Raw genomic sequence first — 19,347 nt, 5'->3', positions numbered from 1 at the left:
GCGACAAATCAAGGAGTCAATCCCATTTACAACTGCACACAAAACCATAAGGTACCTAGGAATAAATTTAACCAAAGAGGCAAAGACTCTGTACTCGGAAAACTATAAAATACTCATGAAAGAAATTGAAGAAGACACAAAGAAATGGAAAAACGTTCCATGCTCATGGATTGGAAGAACAAACATTGTGAAGATGTCAATGCTACCTAGAGCAATCTATACATTCAATGCAATCCCCATCAAAATGCCATCCACTTTTTTCAAAGAAATGGAACAAAGAATCCTAAAATTTGTATGGAACCAGAAGAGACCCCGAATAGCCAGGGGAATATTGAAAAAGAAAAGCAAAGCTGGCGGCATCACAATTCTGGACTTCCAGCTCTATTACAAAGCTGTCATCATCAAGACAGTATGGTACTGGCACAAAAACAGACACATAGATCAATGGAACAGAACAGAGAGCCCAGAAATGGACCCTCAACTCTATGGTCAACTCATCTTTGACAAAGCAGGAAAGAAGGTCCAATGGAAAAAAGACAGTCTCTTCAACAAATGGTGTTGGGAAAATTGGACAGCCACATGCAGAAGAATGAAACTGGACCATTTCCTTATACCACACACAAAAAAATAGACTCCAAGTGGTTGAAAGACCTAAACGTGAGACAGGAGTCCATCAAAATCCTGAAGGAGAACACAGGCAGCAACCTCTTTGACCTCAGCCACAGCAACTTCTTCCTAGAAACATCGCCAAAGGCAAGGAGAGCAAGGGCAAAAATGAACTTTTGGGATTTCATCAAGATAAAAAGCCTTTGCACAGCAAAGGAAACAGTCCACAAAACCAAAAGACAACCGACAGAATGGGAGAAAATATTTGCAAATGACATATTAGATAAAGGGCTAGTGTCCAAAATCTATAAAGAACTTATCAAACTCAACACCCAAAGAACAAATAATCCAATCAAGAAATGGGCAGAAGACATGAGCAGACATTTTTCCAAAAAGAAGGAGGAAATAGGATAATAGTTACAAAGCTTTATATTTACTATTGTAATTAAGTTGGTATTACTCTGTCGATTAAGATAGAATGTCAACTGTAATCTCTAGGGCGACCATTAAGAAAATGACTCAAGAATTTAGTAAAACTGACAATAAGGCAATTACACTGTATAATAAAAATACCTGTTTAAACTTCAAAACAGGCAATATTAAATGAATAAATGAGTGAAAGATGTAAAGTATATGGAAAAGAAATAGCCAAATGGTAAACATATATCCTATCTTCTCTTTAATTACATTTAATGTAAATGGACTAAATCTTCCGATCAAAAGTCATATATCTGTACAATGGATTTAAAAACCCTTCTCCAATCATATGCTGTCTACAAGGGTCACACTTTTGATTCAAAGGAGACTGAAAGTAAAAAGATGGAAAAATATATACTATGGGAAGAATAAGCAAAAGTAATTTTTTTTTTTTTTGGCTATCCTAATATCAGGTAAAATAGAGTTTAAGGCAAAAGAGAGTTACTGACCAAAGAGAGACAGTTGAGAATGATTAAAGGAACAATTCATAGGAAAGATATAAATATATCTAAAAATATGAATGCACCTAACAACAGAGTGCCTAAATACATGAAACAAGAACTGACACAACTGAAGGGAGAAGCGCACAGTTCATCAATAGTTGGAGATTTCAACAACCCACTTTTACGAATGAATAGAACAACTGGGCAGAAGATCGGCCAGAATTTAGGAGATTGAAACAACACTATAAATGAGTTGTATCTAACAGACACCTATAGAATACTCAAGAGCAGAATACACATTCTTCTCAATAGGACATGGAATATTCTGCAGGGTAGACTTCATATGGCCCATAAAATAAGCCTCAATAAACTTAGAAGGTTTAAATTTATACAAATGATGTTCTCTGAACAATATAATGCCAATACAGATGTTAAGAAAATGAGGTTGAAGGGAGTGTAAAAATTCACATCCCTTTGTAGGGAAGGGGTGCACAATGAGGCCAACTTGGCAATGATATGATAAAGGCAAATTGCAGAAGAGTCTGTACTGAAAATCGCATTTTTGAGGCAAGATGAAAACACAATGAAAGTGGTAGAAACATGACATCGTTTGTGTACACATAGTCATCCTCTGTACCTGTCTCTACTAAGTTTGGTGGAACTTTCTGGGCACCCAAAAAGGCTGCACACATATAGTGGGTATCAAGTTGACTTATGGTGGAAGTGCGTGGCGCAGCTTTGGCTTTGACAGTTATCGTGTGTGTGTGTGTGTGTGTGTGTGTTGTGTACGTGTGTGTGTGTATATATATCCATGTGTGTATATACACATCTATATGTGTTTACATATGTACATGTATTTGTATATATAAATCTGTATTTATATATGTGTGTATTCCTATATTTGTGTGTGTTTACAGACATTGAAAACTTAGAGAATAGTATTCATTTTTGTTTTAGTTTGTTCCCTACAGCTACCACTTCATGTAGTATGATTATAATAGCTGCTTTAATATCTTTTTCTTTTACTTCCAATACTTGTGTCATCTTTGTATTTGCCCCTCTTGCTTGTATTTTCCCGTGGAATTTATTAACATTTCCTTGGTTTTTCATATACTAGTTAATTTTAAGTATACCTGGACATTTTAGTATTCTGTTTTTAGAGACTGTATCATGATATCCTATGGAAAATGTTTATATATATAAAAATTTTTTCTTAGTTTACTTTCGTTTTGGGTTCAGGCCACACATTTGTAAATTTTGTTGGCTGTTGTTCCCATCTCCGTTCACATTACAAAGCCTTTGTGGTGCTATCCATATCTGGCTTATATATGCGCTAACAGCGAGGAATGTGGGATAATGACAGTGGTCTCCTTATTTGATCAGATCATTTAATATTATTTTTAGGTTCAGATACATGCATGTGCAATTTGTACAGAGCCCAGATCTTTATGTACAATTTTATGTGGTCATTTTCATGAACTCCATTATCTCAGCAAACTCATTGGTGAATTCTAGTGCTTCAGGCTACCTATACTGACTTTTGGCTAAAGTATCGCGGTTTAATTTCTCTCCTCTGCTTTGAAAGTTCTCTGATGGGTTTCACCCCAAAGCTAAATAGCAAAAGTACAGAACTAGAAAGAATAAGAAAAACAACAGCATCAGTGGAAAACAAAAAGAGTGTTTCCGTGGGAGCTTTGTCTGTCCACACTTGGTATTTTAGTTTTCTAGGGCTACCATCACAAAATGCCCCAGAGTGGGTAGCGTAAACAACAGAAATTTATTTTCCCACAGTTCTCGAGGATAAAAGTCTGAGATCAAGTTGTCAGCAGGTTTGGTTTCTTCTGAGGGCTCGCTCCTTGGCTTGCAGATGGCCGCCTCCTCGCTGTGTCCTTACAGGATCTTTCTTCTCTGTGTATGCATTCCTGGTGTGTCTTCGTATGTCCGAATCATCTCTTCTTTTCTAGGACGCCAGTCAGATTGGGTTAGGACCCACCGTATGATCTCATTGGACTTTAATTACCTTCTAAAAGGTCCTGTCACCAAATACAGTCAAGTTTTGAGATAATGAGGCCTAGGGATTCCACATATGAATTTGGGGGTCTATAATTCAGTCCATTAGGGGTAAATCTCCATGACCTTTGATCTGGCAATGGATTCTTAGATGGGACAATAAAAGCGTGAGGAAAAAAAGGAAAAACAGATAAATTGGACTTTGCCAAGCTAAAAACCTTTTTGTGTCAAAGGGCATTAACAAGAAAGCAAAAACAACCTACAGAATGGGATAAAAGTTTTGTGGCAAGCACGTATCTAATAATGTATCCAGAATGCATAAAAAACACAACCCAACAACAAGTAGACAATCCAGTTTAAAAGTGGACATAGGATGTGAATACAAACATCTCCAGAAAAGATATACAAATATGCAGTAAGGACAGGAAAGTCAGCTCAACATCATTAGTCATTGGGGAAATGCAAACAAAACCCCCATGCGATGCCACAGCATACTCACAAGGGTGGGTGTAATAGAATTCTTTTTAAATGAAAAATAAAACATATTGAGCAGAATGTGGAGAATTTGGGAATCCTTGTGCATTACTGGTGGGTATGTAAAGTGAATGCCGTCACTGTGGAAAAGAGTTTGACAGTTCCTCAAACAGTTAAATGCAGAGTTACCGTATGACTGACTCAGCAATTCCACCCTCCAGATTGAAAGCATTTATTCAAACAAAAACTTGTATACAGATGTTCATAGCAGTCCTATCCACCATATCCAAAAGGTGGAAACATCCCAAGTGTCCATCAACTGATGGATGGACAAACAAAAGTGGTATGTCCATACAGTGGAATATCATGCAGCCATAAAGAGGAATGAAGTACTGATACATGCAACACGATGGATGAACCTCAAAACCATTATGCTAAGTGAGAGAGGCCAGACACAGAAGGTCACATATTGTATGATTTCATTTGTATCAAATATAGGTAATATAGAATAAATGTAGAATAGGTAAATTCATAGAGAAAGAGAGCAGATAAGTGGTTTCCAGAACCTGGAGTCACGGATGGTGAAATGGGGGAGAACTAATTAATGGGTATGGGGTTTCCTTTTGGAGTGATGGTGTATTTTGGGACTAGACAGAGGGGATACCTGGAGAGCACTATGAACGGACTAAAGGCCACTGACGTGTGCCCTCTAAAATGGTGAATCTTATCACAACAACAACAACAATAATAATAAACAGAATAAAGGTGCTGATTGGCTTTACACTTTTACAAATAGACTGTGAATTAACTTCATCTGCTAAAATGCATCATTTAGGAAACCTTTATATTCTTAATAGTGGGGCTCAAATTATAGTAATACTTGGGAATCCCACCAAATTTTAAAAGGAAGCCCCGGCAATCTTGGGGGAGCTAATGAATATAAAATAGAGGACAGGGAGGTTTTCCTTGCCTTACACATTGGAAGTATTGCCTTGCCTCAATTCCCCATGGCCATGGCACCCATTGTCCTAAAGTATCCTACAGTGGGCATAGGCACTCAGACACAATGGCTAATAAAGTTACATTCAGTCTTTGCCATTTATAAATGGGCTTGACAAAATGGGACCCAATGGACTGTCCCCACTGAAAACATTGATTATGGGCTAAGGAAAAATAAAACAGGGCCTATAAAGATTGAAATCCATTATGTGAGTTCTATGTGGACAAGGAATGATGTTCCCCACTGCTTCTGCATTTGACCTTCTCCAGTTTTGCCTGTTCTTAGACGAGGAAAGAATGAATGATGCCTCAGGGTGGATTACCACAGCCTTGGTACCTCAGGGGCTGGTCTCACACATTAAGGCCCCCATGCCCAGTGTTCTTGAAATTATGGACTCCATCCAATTAGCAACTGGTAAAGGCTTTGCTATTATAAACTTGGCTAACGTGTTCTGTTCAGTGCCTGTATGTCAACAGCGCCTCAGTTACAGTGTGCCTTCTCTTCTGATAGGACACAATACACATTTACCTGGCTATACACGGGGTACCTCAAGGGCCCTGCCATCGTACACAATCTTTGCAGGCAAGGTGGTAACTGCATCCACATTTGTCTAGGATCGCAGGTATGACATTACATGGATGACCCCTTCCTCCAAGGATAGGCGTTTGAAACCCTCAGGACATGGAAATACTCACAAAGGGGCTTACAAAAGGGGGACAGGCAATTGTCCCACACAGAGGGCAAGACCATGCCACCTTGGTAAATTCCTGAAAATTATTTGCTAAACCAAGGGCTGCTTCATCACTGACACTGTCAAGAACCAGCTATTGACCCTCTTGGCACTCACAACGCTAAAACAAACCCAGCATCTTTTAGGCCTTTGGTGGGTCCAGTGGGAAATTCTTCATTTGCCAGTGTTAGGTGAGCCCATTGATGCTGCTATTTAAAAACTGGCCTGCCTTGAAAGGGCCCCCTACAACAAAAGGCTCTAGAATCTGTCCAAATTACAAAACAGCAGGCACTCCTGTTAGGGCCTACCAGAGAGTCCTTCAGTGTAGATGCTTTAGCAACCTCCTCTCATGCCTCCTGGGGTCTCAGGACCTCCCGTGATCACCATAAGTTGCTAATGGGACTCTGGTATAAGAAACAGCCCTCCTCGGCCCCATGACATAAGACATGAGAGCAGCAATTGCTGGCTGCCTACTGAACTCTCCTGGATTTAGAAGTGCTCATGGGCCCCAGGCCTGTGACACTCAGTAGCCAGTTGCCCATTAGGCCTTGGCTTAGGTAGCAGCACCCCCGCAAGTTTAGGAAAGCCACCAAGGCAAGGCCTCCTTGCTACAGATGGAAGCAAACCTGGGCCCCCTAGTATATCCCACTTGCAGGAGGGCTTGGCCTTCTCCATTGTCACTCCTTTGCCAGATGCCATGGTACTGGAGGATGACATCCCTCTCTCAGACCCCTTGGCTACCACAGGAGCCCCTTGGGATCACCTGAGTGAAGAGTAATGGGTGTTCCTCCACTTTATGACTGCAATTGTCACCATCACTCTGGTCACCTGTGATGGAGCTCTCAGCCCTTAACCAGGACATCTCTAATATAAGATGGGACCCAAGGATCAGCACAACTGACTGAACCTCAGGCAGTTACCTTAGCACTGGATGTGCTGGCCAACAGTCAGCCCAATCTGCACATTTTTAAAGACTATCAGGTCACTGGCATTGGTCTGGCTGTCTGATAGGGCCAGTGGCAGCAACGACAATTCCTTGTCCAATATTGTCCCGTTTGGGATAAAGAACTCCGGGAATCTCTTGCCCCACAGGCTCCCAAAATATAAAGCAAGGTGACGCGTAACTCTACATATATGAAAGCCACAATACAAGGCCTCGCCTAAGACACGCCTTATCTGCTTGGGAGTTCCAGAGGTTATTGGTAGTGACCGAGGCATTCATTTCACTTTTCAGGATACACAATGCGGAGCTCATGAACAAGCATCCAAGGGACCGTTCCCTTCCCTATCTGGCCTCAGGCTGCAGGACTCATAGAGTGCCACAGTGGCTTAACTTCCATGACTTCAAATTCAATGAAATAGAAGTGGCCCATTTTGGTCATCAGTCACACGTCAGGGATGAATTGTAACAAAGTGTCAACTCCATTCTTTGGTGTTTGACTGCTGAGGGCTTTTAAACCTCAGGCCTCCCTCAACCCCAGTGCCCCACATATGGGCAAGCTCATAAAAACACCCATGTGTTCTCTCCCTTGGTGCCGTTGGATGGGTGGGGTTCAAACTACACAAGCCCCTGCCAGCACATGGAAACTCTCATGTTGCCCCCATCCACCAACCACAAAATAAACTCCCAAACCAGTCTCTTTTCCTGTCCCTCTCAAGCCTGTTTTTGGAGCTGCCTGGGAAGCCTGCCCTGCTCTCCCCCCCTCCCCCGCCCTCCCGCCCCCACGCCTGACAAAAGCCACATTATGTAAGTAAGTAATACACTTTTCATATTCTCTTGGTGGTGTGTGTGGTGCTACCAGTCTTGACATTTGAACCAAATTTTGGGTAGGGGTCCATATTGTCTCAAGAGTGGCTGCAACAGTTCTTCTCATGCTTATTCTAGTAGCACACTTGTGGAAGGTGTGCTTCCTATCCCGGAAACTTCAGTGTTTGTCAGATCCAAAGAGAGTGTGAGTCCAGTAAGGGACATAGCTCATGCTCTATTGATCTTGAAGTTACAACTAGTACCCGGTCTTGCTTCTGTGCCCAGTGACAACAGCAAACGGGATTAGTAAAACAAAACAAAACAACAGCTGTTGATTGCTTCTTAGTCTTAAGAATCTTTACACATGAGGTCTTGGCTAAGTGGGGCTGAATACAACAGAAAGTCTTGGACTCTTGACTGAGAAATTGTTCTAGGAAGCTTGTTCTTTCGATGTCTGCCATGCTGCCGTTACAAAATGCCATAGACTGGGTGGCTTACAAAACAGACACTTATTTTGCATGGTTCTGGTACTTCTGGCAAGTCCAAGGTCGGGGGGGGGCGGTGCTAGCTGATCAGGTTCTTCGTGAGAGCCCTCATCCTGGCCTGCAGAAGGCTGCCTTCTTTCTGTGTCTTCACAAAAGGGGACGGGGGTGAGGGTGGGGTGGGGAGATGGGGAGTAAGCTCTCTAATCTCTTCTGATAAAGGCACTAATCCCAATTTGTGGAACTCACCGTCATGGACTCATCAAAGCCTAATTAACTACCAAAGACCCCATATCCAAATACCATCACACTGCAGGTAAGGGCTTCAGTGTATGGAACTGGGCGGGGCACACAATTCAGTCCATAGTATGTGCTTAGCCCAGTCCTTTCTTTAAAAGAAGTAGCTCTCTTTCTTGATTCATTCTTTGGAGGCTTGAAGTGAATTGGGGCACATTCATGAATCACCTTCCACCTCCTATTTTAAAACTTCTTCCATGCTCTGTTCTCCCTGCATCCAATTCAACTTTGTATGTTCCTTCTCTAAGGAGCTTGAGTACATTTAAACATCCCAATTCTCTTTCTCTCTTATGGGAGGTCTTTCACCATTGCTGATATTTCATCTGCACACCTTGTTTTTTTCTTAAGTAACTGTGTCTCTACTGGCATGAACCACCCTGAGGTAGAAATTGGGGAAGAAAACACAGTTTGCATACCCAAGGGTGCCACCATACAGGGACACTATTGTTTTGCTTGCAATCATAGGATTAAGAGGAAGGTACTTGTGTGGGATTAAGGGGTAACCCAGGATACTAAAGCCTTGAGGGAGACCGGAGGCTTTGATCACTCATTGGACGACAAGCATGTCAATCATTGCTTCTCAGAAAATGAGCTTAGAGCTCATGGTGGAGAAGTGGCCCTTTGTTGACCCTTCCAAGTTCCACCTCCCATCACCAGCCCAACCGAATCTTTCCTGCCTTGTCCACTGCCACCTCAGGCGCAGTCTTGGTTGGCCGCTCCTTGGGCTGCCCCTCTGCTCTTCCTGTCGTGGGGTTTCCCGTCGCAGGGCTTCCACGGGCACCTTCATAGACTGTTGTACCCTCTGAAGCCATCTTCTCTGCCACCCCCACCGCCTCCCGACGGGCCCTGCGGCCAACAGCCTCCCCTCAGGGGCAGTCACTTCAGCGGCCGCCATCTTCACGGCAGTTGTCACTGCAGCCTGATCAAAGCTCCAGTTGAGGCACTGACAGGCGAGCCCCTCCTGCCATGTCTGCCACAGAGGAGCAAAGTCTGATTCCAGGTGGCCAGGACCCCAGACCCCTTGGGGTCCCGGTGTCCTCTTCAGAAGGGGTGGATGGAGTCAAGGAGGGCACAGCCTTCCTGGCTTCTGAAGGGGTTTCCAGAGCCCTTCCTGAGGAGGAGGGTGGGCAGGATGCTGTCCAGGCCACAGAAAAGAGCTGGGATGTAAAGCTGCTAGAAGAGGAGGAGGAGGGGGAGGGGGAGGAGGAGGAGGAGGAGGAGGAGGAGGGGGTAGAGGACGAGGAAGAGGAGGGAGAAGAGGAGGAAGAAGAGAAGGAAGAGGAGTTCCAGTTTGAGTTTGGGGACCAGGACGACCATGAGTACCAGTCACCAGAGTTCGAGTTTGAGTTTGGGAACCAGGACGAGTCTGAGTATGAGTCGGAAGAGGAGGACGAAAACAAGGAAGAGAATGAGGAGGAAGAGACTGAAGAGGAGGAAGACAATGGCCAAGAGCCCGCAGAAGTCCCAGAAGTTGCCATGGGTGCTCCTGAGACCCCCATGGCGTGGTTTCGTTCCCTCTTCAGGTTTCTGGTCCGTTCCCTTCTACACCGTATCCATGATAACGACCATGTCCTGGTCTGGCCCCACGCAGGCCGCGTGGTGGTCAGGCGCCACTCCTGGGAGCCTGAGGACCCTGGAGAGGGACCAGCGCCTCCAGAGGTGGAAGACCCAGGAGAAGAACCAGCACCCCAGGATCGGGAGCACCCGAGAGAGGAAGCAGCGGTCTGGGTGGGCAAGTACCAGGCAGAGGGCACCCCGCCCTGGGGGCCGCAGGAACCAACAGAGGAGGCTGCCTCCCAAAAGGCAGAGGAACCTACAGCAGAGGCCCAGGTCAAAGAGGGCGAGGCTCGGGGTGATGCCTTCGAGTCCTGGGAGGCTGGGGCCTGTGCCCCCGACAAGGTCCAGGTTGGCGAGTGGCCGTCAAGTCCTCAGGCCCTTGCAGCCCCTGTTGGGGCACCCAGCTCAAAGGCAGGCAGTGCTCAGCACTTGCCTTTAGCGGTTAAGCTGCGGGTCAAAGCTCTCAAAAACCTCCAGGCCCAATATGCACAAGTAGAAGCTCAATTCTACAGAGATTTTCACGATCTAGAGAAAAAGTATGCCACCTTCTACCAACCTTTGTTTGATAAGAGATCTGAGATCGTCAATGCAATCCATGAGCCCACAGAAGGTGAGTGTCAGTGGCAAGTAGGTGTCCAGGAAGGCATGTGGGAGGAAATGGAAAGAGAGCCTGTGGGAAAAGAGCAAACAAACGGCATACCTCACTTTTGGTTGACGGCTTTTAAAAATGTGAAGATCCTTGGGAGGATGATCCAAAAAAATGATGAACTTGTACTAGAGCACTTGAAAGATGTAAAAATCAAATTTCCAGGGTTCGAGGAACCAATGAGCTTCACCATAGAATTTATCTTCAAGTCAAACGAATACTTTTTCAACGAAGTCCTGACAAAAACATACCAAATGCGATCAGACCCAGATGATTCTGATCCCTTCTTCTCCAAAGGGCCAGAAATTATCAGCAGCACAGGGTGTGAGATCTACTGGAAAGAGGGGGAAAATGTCACCGTGAAAATGAGCAAGCTGCAGAAACGTGAGGGTCGCAGAAGTATCGTATCCACCACTAGGAAGATGCCCAGCTATTCTTTCTTCACCTACTTCTATCCTCCTGATTCTCCTGAGGGCAGAGTACTCGATGTCGCCACCGATTATAAATTGGGCTATTTTTTCCGTGAAGTTCTGGTCCCGAAGTCCATATTATTCTTCACCAATGAAGCCAGTGAATATAAGTATGAAAGCTCTGATGATGAGGCCCGAGAAGCTGGAGGTGAGGAAAAGAAAGTAGAAGTGATCAGAAATGAAGAACCTGAAAAAGGGCCCGAAAAAGATCTGGACCCAGAAGAGAGCAGTTCCTGAGAACCCAGGTATCTGTGTGTAGCTTTGTGTATCATCCAGCCATGCCTGACGTAAAATCAATTATGCTTCTAAATTTTCTAAATGAAGTAAAGAACAAAATCAATGTCAAAAATTTAGTTCTGTGAGCCAGTTTAATGTTAATTTTGTATATTGGTATAGAATGCAGCATATTCCGAAATGCACTTCATTCACAGTTTCAAGTCCTTTCAGTTGTAGCTGTAAGTCTTCAACAGGTGGGAAATGTGTCAGCCCTGGTAGCAGAGACCAATGTTTGTTTAGAACACAGTTACCACAACATCTGGCTAAAGGAACGTAAATGAACACTAGCTGGGCTTTCATCATATAGCCACAGAAATATGGTCTCTTATACTAAGTAGGAGAGAATTCCTTTGAGAATGTGACTAACACAGGTATGGTAAGAATTTTATTTAGGACCACATTCAATGACTGATGCCTAACCGTTTGTTCAGTTGTAAATGTGTATATTTCAGGGGGCAGTGAAAAGAAAAAAAACAATAGTCATGGTAAAATTATTGTTTATCACTGGATTGGTAATTAACTCAACCTAGTATCCAACATATTCTGTCCTTTTCTTTAACTTTCTTCTTTTACAGATATTGGAACCTGGGGTCTGGGAGGTAAAGGAGTGTTGTTTATGCATAGAGCACAGACTATTAAAATCAAAGCAGTGCCTAAATACCAGGATGTTGCCTCACAATGAAACAAAGTAACCTTTTTGGTTTGGCAAATAGTCATTGATTTTGGTGTGTCACAGAATTGAGGACATCAGATTACACAAAAGCACCCTTTTACTCAGGGGTCTGGGTTACAAGAGGGATACATGATTTCTCCTTTTAGCTGAAACAGATAGGATTGCCTATTCTTAGGCTTAGAAAGTCACTGTTGCATTTTAATCCAGTTGAATTGTTAATTGTCTCTTATTTCATCTACAGTTCAGAGGCATAGAAAGACATGAACGAAGAAAGCCACAATGAATTTTCTCTTCGAGGAATGGGAATTTTCTGATATTTATTTGTCTTTCAAAATTTTATCACCACTGGTTTTGTTCCAATTTCATCATATATTTGAGAGATATGACAGCATTTTGAAGTTGAAAATAAAAGTTTGTTTAAAATGAATAAGCTGCAGATTTTTTAGATATATTACAATGACTTAAATCTATCTTTGTATCTTTTTGTTTTGGCCCACCTATTATTGAAAGGAATCACTTTCAACCATTTGGTGAACCTGTTTTAGGTTCTTTTTTAAAAAAATTATTCATTTATTTGACAGAGAGAGAGAGACAGTGAGAGAGGGAACACAAGCAGGGGGAGTGGGAGAGGGAGAAGCAGGCTTCCGACGGAGCAGGGAGCCCGATGTGGGGCTCGATCCCAGGACCCTGGGATCATGACCTGAGCCGAAGGCAGACGCTTAACGACTGAACCACCCAGGCACCCCTATTTTAGGTTCTTTTATGCATCCTCCAATTAATTAAAAACTTTTAAACAATTTATATAAAGAAGGATGAAGTTGTCCCTACTGCATTCTTTTGAAGTACCTGACGAATGACCTAGCTTACCTGGGGACCAGATGGTGCTGGTTTGTACTGGGCTGATATGGACCAGCAGCATCAGCATCACCTGGGAACTTGTTAGAAATGCAAATCCTCGGGCCTCCCTCCATACCTTCTGAATTGGTAATTCTGGTGCTGGGCCAGCAGTCATAGTTTAGAAGTCCCCCCCAGGTGATTCTGAATCTCAAAAAAGTTTGAGAACCATTCATTTCAAGCAAGGAATGAGGGGAAACCAAGCTTCATCTTTGGTAGGAGCCGCATTAATTCAGTGATGCGTCACTGTTTCAGGTAGACAGTAAGGTCTGAGCTGGGCATGAGAATGGAATTCTCCAGGGCTTGGGACACAGAGAAAGACCTCCTAGAAGGACAAACTTTGGGTAGTAGCAGGGCAAAATAATGGATAAGGGAACAAGCTCATTCCAGAAGAAACAAACACTGACACAATGTATAGGAGTTTTCAAACCATGCAAAACAAACATACATTGATTACGGTTACATATATATGTAATAAAAAGTAAGCTTTGGAAATGCATGCATATGTAGCATGCAGAAAGGCCTATAATGCAATGATAAAGAGCTTTTTTAGGATAATCGTTATGTCTTATGTAGAGGGATAGTGGAGAATTCAATTGGGGAGGGGCTGTCTTAATTTTCTACTTCTGTCATAACAAATTACACAGAGTAGGTGGCTTAAAACAGAACTTCATACCCTCACACTCTGGGGGCTGATTCTGGCAGTTGTCTAGTTCTGGAGTTCTGATTTCAGGTGAAATCAGGTTGAGGATACAGCCACGTTTCCTTTGAAGGTCCAGGAGAGAATATTCCTTGCCTCTTCCAGATTCTGGTGACTCCTGAAATTCCTTCGCTTGGGGCAGCATAACTCCAATATGTGCCTCCATTTTCATATGACCTTCCCTGTGTTTCTGTGACGGAATTCTCCCTCTCCTTTCTCTTATGCTCACATTTGTCATTGGGTTTAGGCTCACTCTAAATCCAGGATGATTTCATCTTGTGTCCCTTAGTCTAGTTACATTTGCAAAACCCGGTTTCTAAATAAAGTCAGATTTACGGGGACCAGATATTAGGACTTGGAAAGTTCTTTTTGGAAGATGTAGTTTAACATACTACAGGTACACAATGGGCTTCAGTTGTATTTGTAATGTTGTATTTCTTGAGTAGGGTGGTGGGTAAATGGATGTAGTAGTGTCTATACCATAGACCGCGTAGGTCTGAAATATTTCCTAATAAAAATGACAATGAATTAAGGGGAAAGGGAGAAAATGGGCCTAAAATCTGGAAGCTGTTTAAGGAAAATGAAGTCTTAGTAGAGGACCAGAGGAAGGCCAGAAGTTTGATGGTAGAAGATCCTGTTTCTACATTTAGGTTAGGCTGCCTAGGTGCTTGTATTTGGCATCAATACCTCTTTCTTTCATATTCTGTGGTGGCACTCTCATGTTCTAACTAATATTAAAATTATATATGTGTGTCTATGTGTGTGTGTGTGTGTGTGTGTGTGTGTGTGTGTGTGTGTGTGTGTGTGTCTACTGCTCCATCCCTTTGGACACTGTACGGATTGTGAGATTCTGAATAATTGCAACCTTAGAAGTTTAATTTATACTTCCTTCCCAGATATCAAGCACTCTGTTCTCTCCCTTCTTAGGTGCTCAATTAATGTTTACAAAGTGAAATAAATGTAACGCATCCTAAACTTTTTCTTTTCACCAACATTGGCATTTTAAAGATTTTATTTGAGAGAGAGGGAAATCACAGAGGGAGAGTGAGAAGGAAAAGCAGACTCCAGCTGAACAGAGAGCCCAACGTGGAGCTCGATCCCAGGACCCTGAGATCATGAGCTGAGCCATAGGCAGATGCTTCACTAATTAAACCACCCAGGTGCCCCACCAGGGTTGGCATTTTAAAATGTATTATCACAGGGATGCCTGGGTGGTTCTGTCAGTTAAGCATCTGACTCAATTTCAGCTCAGGTTATGATCTCAGGGTTGTGAGATCAAGTCCTGCATCGGCCTCTGCACTTGGCAAGGAGTCTGCTTGGGACTCTTTCTCTCACTCTGCCCTTTCCTCCTTCTCTCTAAAATAAGTAAATAAGTCTTTAAAAAATAAATAAAATGTATTATCACATAGTAATTCTTATATGACCAGAACTACATAGTGAGACAAGGGTCAGGGCTCTTCATCAGCATTATTTAAATGGAAAGGACAGGGCAAATCGAGAACCATCCAAGAGTGTGATTTGAAGACCCTCAGTTTGTGTCTGATTAGTTAATTCATGCTGTACCAGTTATTAAATACAGCATTTTTCTTAGACCCTATCAAGAGAGGCCCATCTCCTGAACTTCATGCTTTGAAGACTGTCTTTGGTTCTCTTCCTGATATGTTCTTCCCACAGGGCCAAAAGCCCAGTCTTGGGGCCAAAGGAATATATGTGCATTCTGTGTCCTAGCCCTCCTTGATTTCATCCTCGAGATACCTGGGACACCTGAACTCTTCATCCAGATGGACCCAAGCCTGCTTCCAGCACCACCGTGCCCTTCACTGGGGCTGTTTGAGGACTAACTGCACTGTTGGAGTATGTACTTCTATGGAGAGGGGGCGTGGCTGTACATGAGGAACAGTTAATGAGTTGCTGGGTTCTCCACATACACACAGATGAGTCCTCAAAGGTGGGGGTAAAACTCAAGGTGGGAAGAGAAGGCAGACTGGCTAATGCCTGAGGCAGGCCTAGTCTAGAGCAATGGGCCTGGAGGGTTGGTGGTAGTCTTCCCACACTGAAGGCTCAAAAGGTAGAGCAGTCTATGGATTCAAAACCCAAACCGGACCTTTCAGGCCGTTATGAAGTTATATTTGGCAAGCCATATTTTGACAAATTATTGGTTAACTTAAACATTTCAAATAATTAGGAATATGGCATGTAGAACCCCATTTGAAGTTTTGCCCACAACTTTGCAAATTTTATAAATGTTATAGGTGGTTCATGTGAAACATTTGGTTTATTTTTTAATTTTTTTTAAATTTTTATTACGTTATGTTAGTCACCATATGTTACATCATTTGTTTTTGATGTAGTGTTCCATGATTCATTTTTTTCACGTAACACCAGTGCTCCATGCAGTACATGCCCTCCTTAATACCCATCACTGGGCTAACCCATCCCCCCACCCCCCTCCCCTCTAAAACCCTCAGTTTGTTTTTCAGAGTCCATAGTCTCTCATGGATCATCTCCCCCTCCGTTTTCCCCCCCATTCATTTTTCCCTTCCTTCTCCTGATGCCCTCCATTCTATTCCTTGGTGTTCCACAAATAAGTGAAACCATATGATAATTGACTTTCTCTGCTTGACTTATTTCACTTAACATAATCTCCTCCAGTCCCATCCATATTGATGTAAAAGTTGAGTATTCATCCTTTCTGATGGCTGAGTAATATTCCATTGTATATATGGACCACATCTTCTTTATCCATTCATCTGTTGAAGGGCGTCTCGGCTCTTTCCACAGTTTGGCTATTGCAGACATTGCTGCTATGAACACTGGGGTGCAACATTTGGTTTACTTTTACCTCATGAGCCATCAGGTCCTCTCTCTGGTGTTTTGTGCTGCTTCAAATGACTAGGTCAGAGGAAACAGATGGGGTCCCGGTTGTGCACTTGTCCCACTACCCCTGTCCTAATTGTGGTGTTTTTAATTTGAGTTCCCTTAAAATACAGGGAAGTATGACAAATACTTAAAACATACAGCTCAAGGAATGGGCCCTACCCATTCTTAACAAATGGACTGCATGTGTTCTCTGCTGCCGTTTGGTGGCTATCACTGGCATCTAATAGACGTTGTAATGTATTCCACTGATGGAATGCCAACCCTATGTGAGTGGGAGATTCTAGCCACATAATGATAGTTCTTGAGTCCAAGATCCTCCACGTTTTTGAATAATTGGGACCCTTACACCCAGACAATGCATTGCTATTCATGGTGAAGGAGATCTAAGAGTGCACTAATGGACATGGCATTCAGTGGCCACTTCATGAGCCTTTTCATGCTCATGCTTTTGGCATTTTGATGTGGAATGGGCTTTTAAAGAGGTGACTAATAAAGATTGCCAGAAGTTCCATTTCTGGCATGATAGCTTGAGGAGCTCTATGAATCTGCTCCCCAATGAAACTGAAAAAGATTTTTTTTTTAAAAAATTCAAACTAAATTATCTATAGATGGTCCTGAGGGCATATAGCATGTAAAGAAACATTTATTCAGGAATATCTAGGAAAATTTAGTAAGGACGGTGTGAGTCTGGTATTTGAGCAAAGACCTATACCCTCCCTTCCCCTGCTAAGCCAGCAAGACAAAAACTCCACTCCAGATTGGTACAATCAAGAAAACAGGGTCCCTTCTCCCCACGAGGCACCCAGAGTGATCTTTCCAGAAAAGGCAGAGCATCAGTGTTTCTCAAATTTTCCCAAGCTACCTGTTGCTGAGTCTAAGTCTAGGCAAGTACAGTCCAGACATGGAGGCTCCCATCTTCCGTGCAGTCTGCACTCATAGGATTACCTTGGATGCAGCACTGCTGAAAATATTGGGACCCCAATTTGGTAAGAGATTCCATCTTGGGTAAGGTAAGCCAAGATGACCGGAAACTACTGTCCCCTTCCACTGAAGGCCCAGATCCTAAAGCACGAGTGTCACTCGTTTAAAAGTTCACCATTCCCAGCTCCACACCTATAGCTCAGAGATTTTCTCCCAACAGAAGAAGCAGGCCGTTAAACAGAGGGTTCTGCCTCTCTTCCCAAGGAAAGTGAATCATTTTTGCAACAGACTATGAAGAAGTTGAAGCCTATGGCCCTCTCAGAATTAATGGAGTTTGTGGTTAAGAGAAATTAAGATGAAATTGGTAGAATTATTCAAACTAAAAGCTAACTGTAGGAAAGCTAGTTAACCAGAGAGAACCAGGGAAAGAGACAGCCAAGAAGAGCCCTACTGGGGTGAGAACAAATCTGAAACACTGACTTCAAAACTATCCCACCAAAGGAACCCAATTTTAATCAGATCAGTCTATTGAGCAATTTATACCCTGCCCAGGATTTGGTGATTACCAGCTGGTCAGGGAAAGAGACAACCAAAGGGAGCCTTGCAAAACAAAACCAACCAACCAACCAACCAAACAAACAAACAAACAAAAAAAAACAGTCATCCTAGGGTAATTGCAGGCATATCAAAGTCTGTGCTTGGTCCTGAGGAGGAAAATCAGAGGTTTCATGGTTTGGGGGAGGGGAAAATAGACTTTGCCAAAACAATCCAAGCAGTCATTAAACAAATAAAAAAGCAAAGAAAAATAACAAGCACCAGAGGGGGATCCAGTAGAAGAGTGGCTACAACATATTACCTCAAATGTGCAGTTTCCCACAAAATATTAAGAGACATGTAAAGAAACAGGGAAGTCTGCCCCCAGTTTTGATTTACTCCTATTCACTTCATTGGTGAGAAAGGGATGCTCCACCCTAAATAGTATGGGATGGCCAAATGCACAGTGCCTGACACCAGACAGATGAAATAAAACTGAAGTTTATTAATCAATTATACAGTTCCAAAGGAAATCACGGCAGTCCAGGCAAGGCCACATGACAGTTGTTCTTGGAAACAGAGTTAATAAGCAGGGGCTGAGGGAGGCAGGCTTTGTAGAAACAAAAGGTTGAGGTGACCCTTAATTTTATGGGAGGATGTGATTGGTTTGAATAGTTTTGCAGTCTGGCAAGGAAGTGAAAACTATTAGGCTAAGGATTGGGTGGAGTGTAGCTGGTCTGGCTCTTAGAGGAGCTAGCTAGCTACACAGGACTTCCCGCTGGCTGGGGGGCATATTGGACAACGGCATAGGAACACAGAGCTAGGCTTTTGAGGCCACATGTCAAAGGAGCGCATAAAATTTTAAGCCTTCCAATATAGGGCTATACCATGGGGAAAAAATACTGGTCAAATGGAAATACCCGGCTTTCCCTGTGGGTCCTGTTTGTGCAGAACCCAGGTCAGTAAGTGAGAAATTGTGAATGGCTGAAGATGGTTCTATTGATGCTGCAGGCTAAGCAGGAAAGACAGCTTACATTGAGCAGTCAGGACCATCACTGGAGCCTGAGGATATATTTCTGGCATCAGAGTTTTACAGGAAGCACCCATAAAAGATGAGGCCAAGTGCAAGGAAAGCTTCTTAGCAATCAAACCAAATCCAAGCACAATGTCTTGCCAGAGCAACAAGGAAATATTCAGATTTTATGAAAGCCTGCCTTCAGGAGGAGAAAATCCACTAAAGAATGAAACTGGATGGTTGACATCAATTTATCAAAACATTATAGGTAGCATAAGCACAAGAGAGAAAAAACCATTGAAACAAAGTAGAATCGGACTTGACATGGATAATAATTTGACCACATCAACACCAAGAGCAGGAGAAAAGGCTAACAGGCATCTCGAGACCTGGTGGTTATGAAACGACAAATCAGCACGTAAAGCAAAATGGAAAATAGAACATAATCCTTCCCTCTGGCAATCTCTGATGGACTATATTATTGGGTCCATATTTTCTCATGTCTTCCACTTTTT

Source organism: Eumetopias jubatus, unplaced genomic scaffold (assembly GCF_037043125.1).
Source record: "Eumetopias jubatus isolate StellerSeaLion01/CBP00866 unplaced genomic scaffold, mEumJub1_p1.0 scaffold_11, whole genome shotgun sequence".
NCBI lineage: Eukaryota > Metazoa > Chordata > Mammalia > Carnivora > Otariidae > Eumetopias > Eumetopias jubatus.
Note: the sequence above shows the minus strand (reverse complement) of the source record.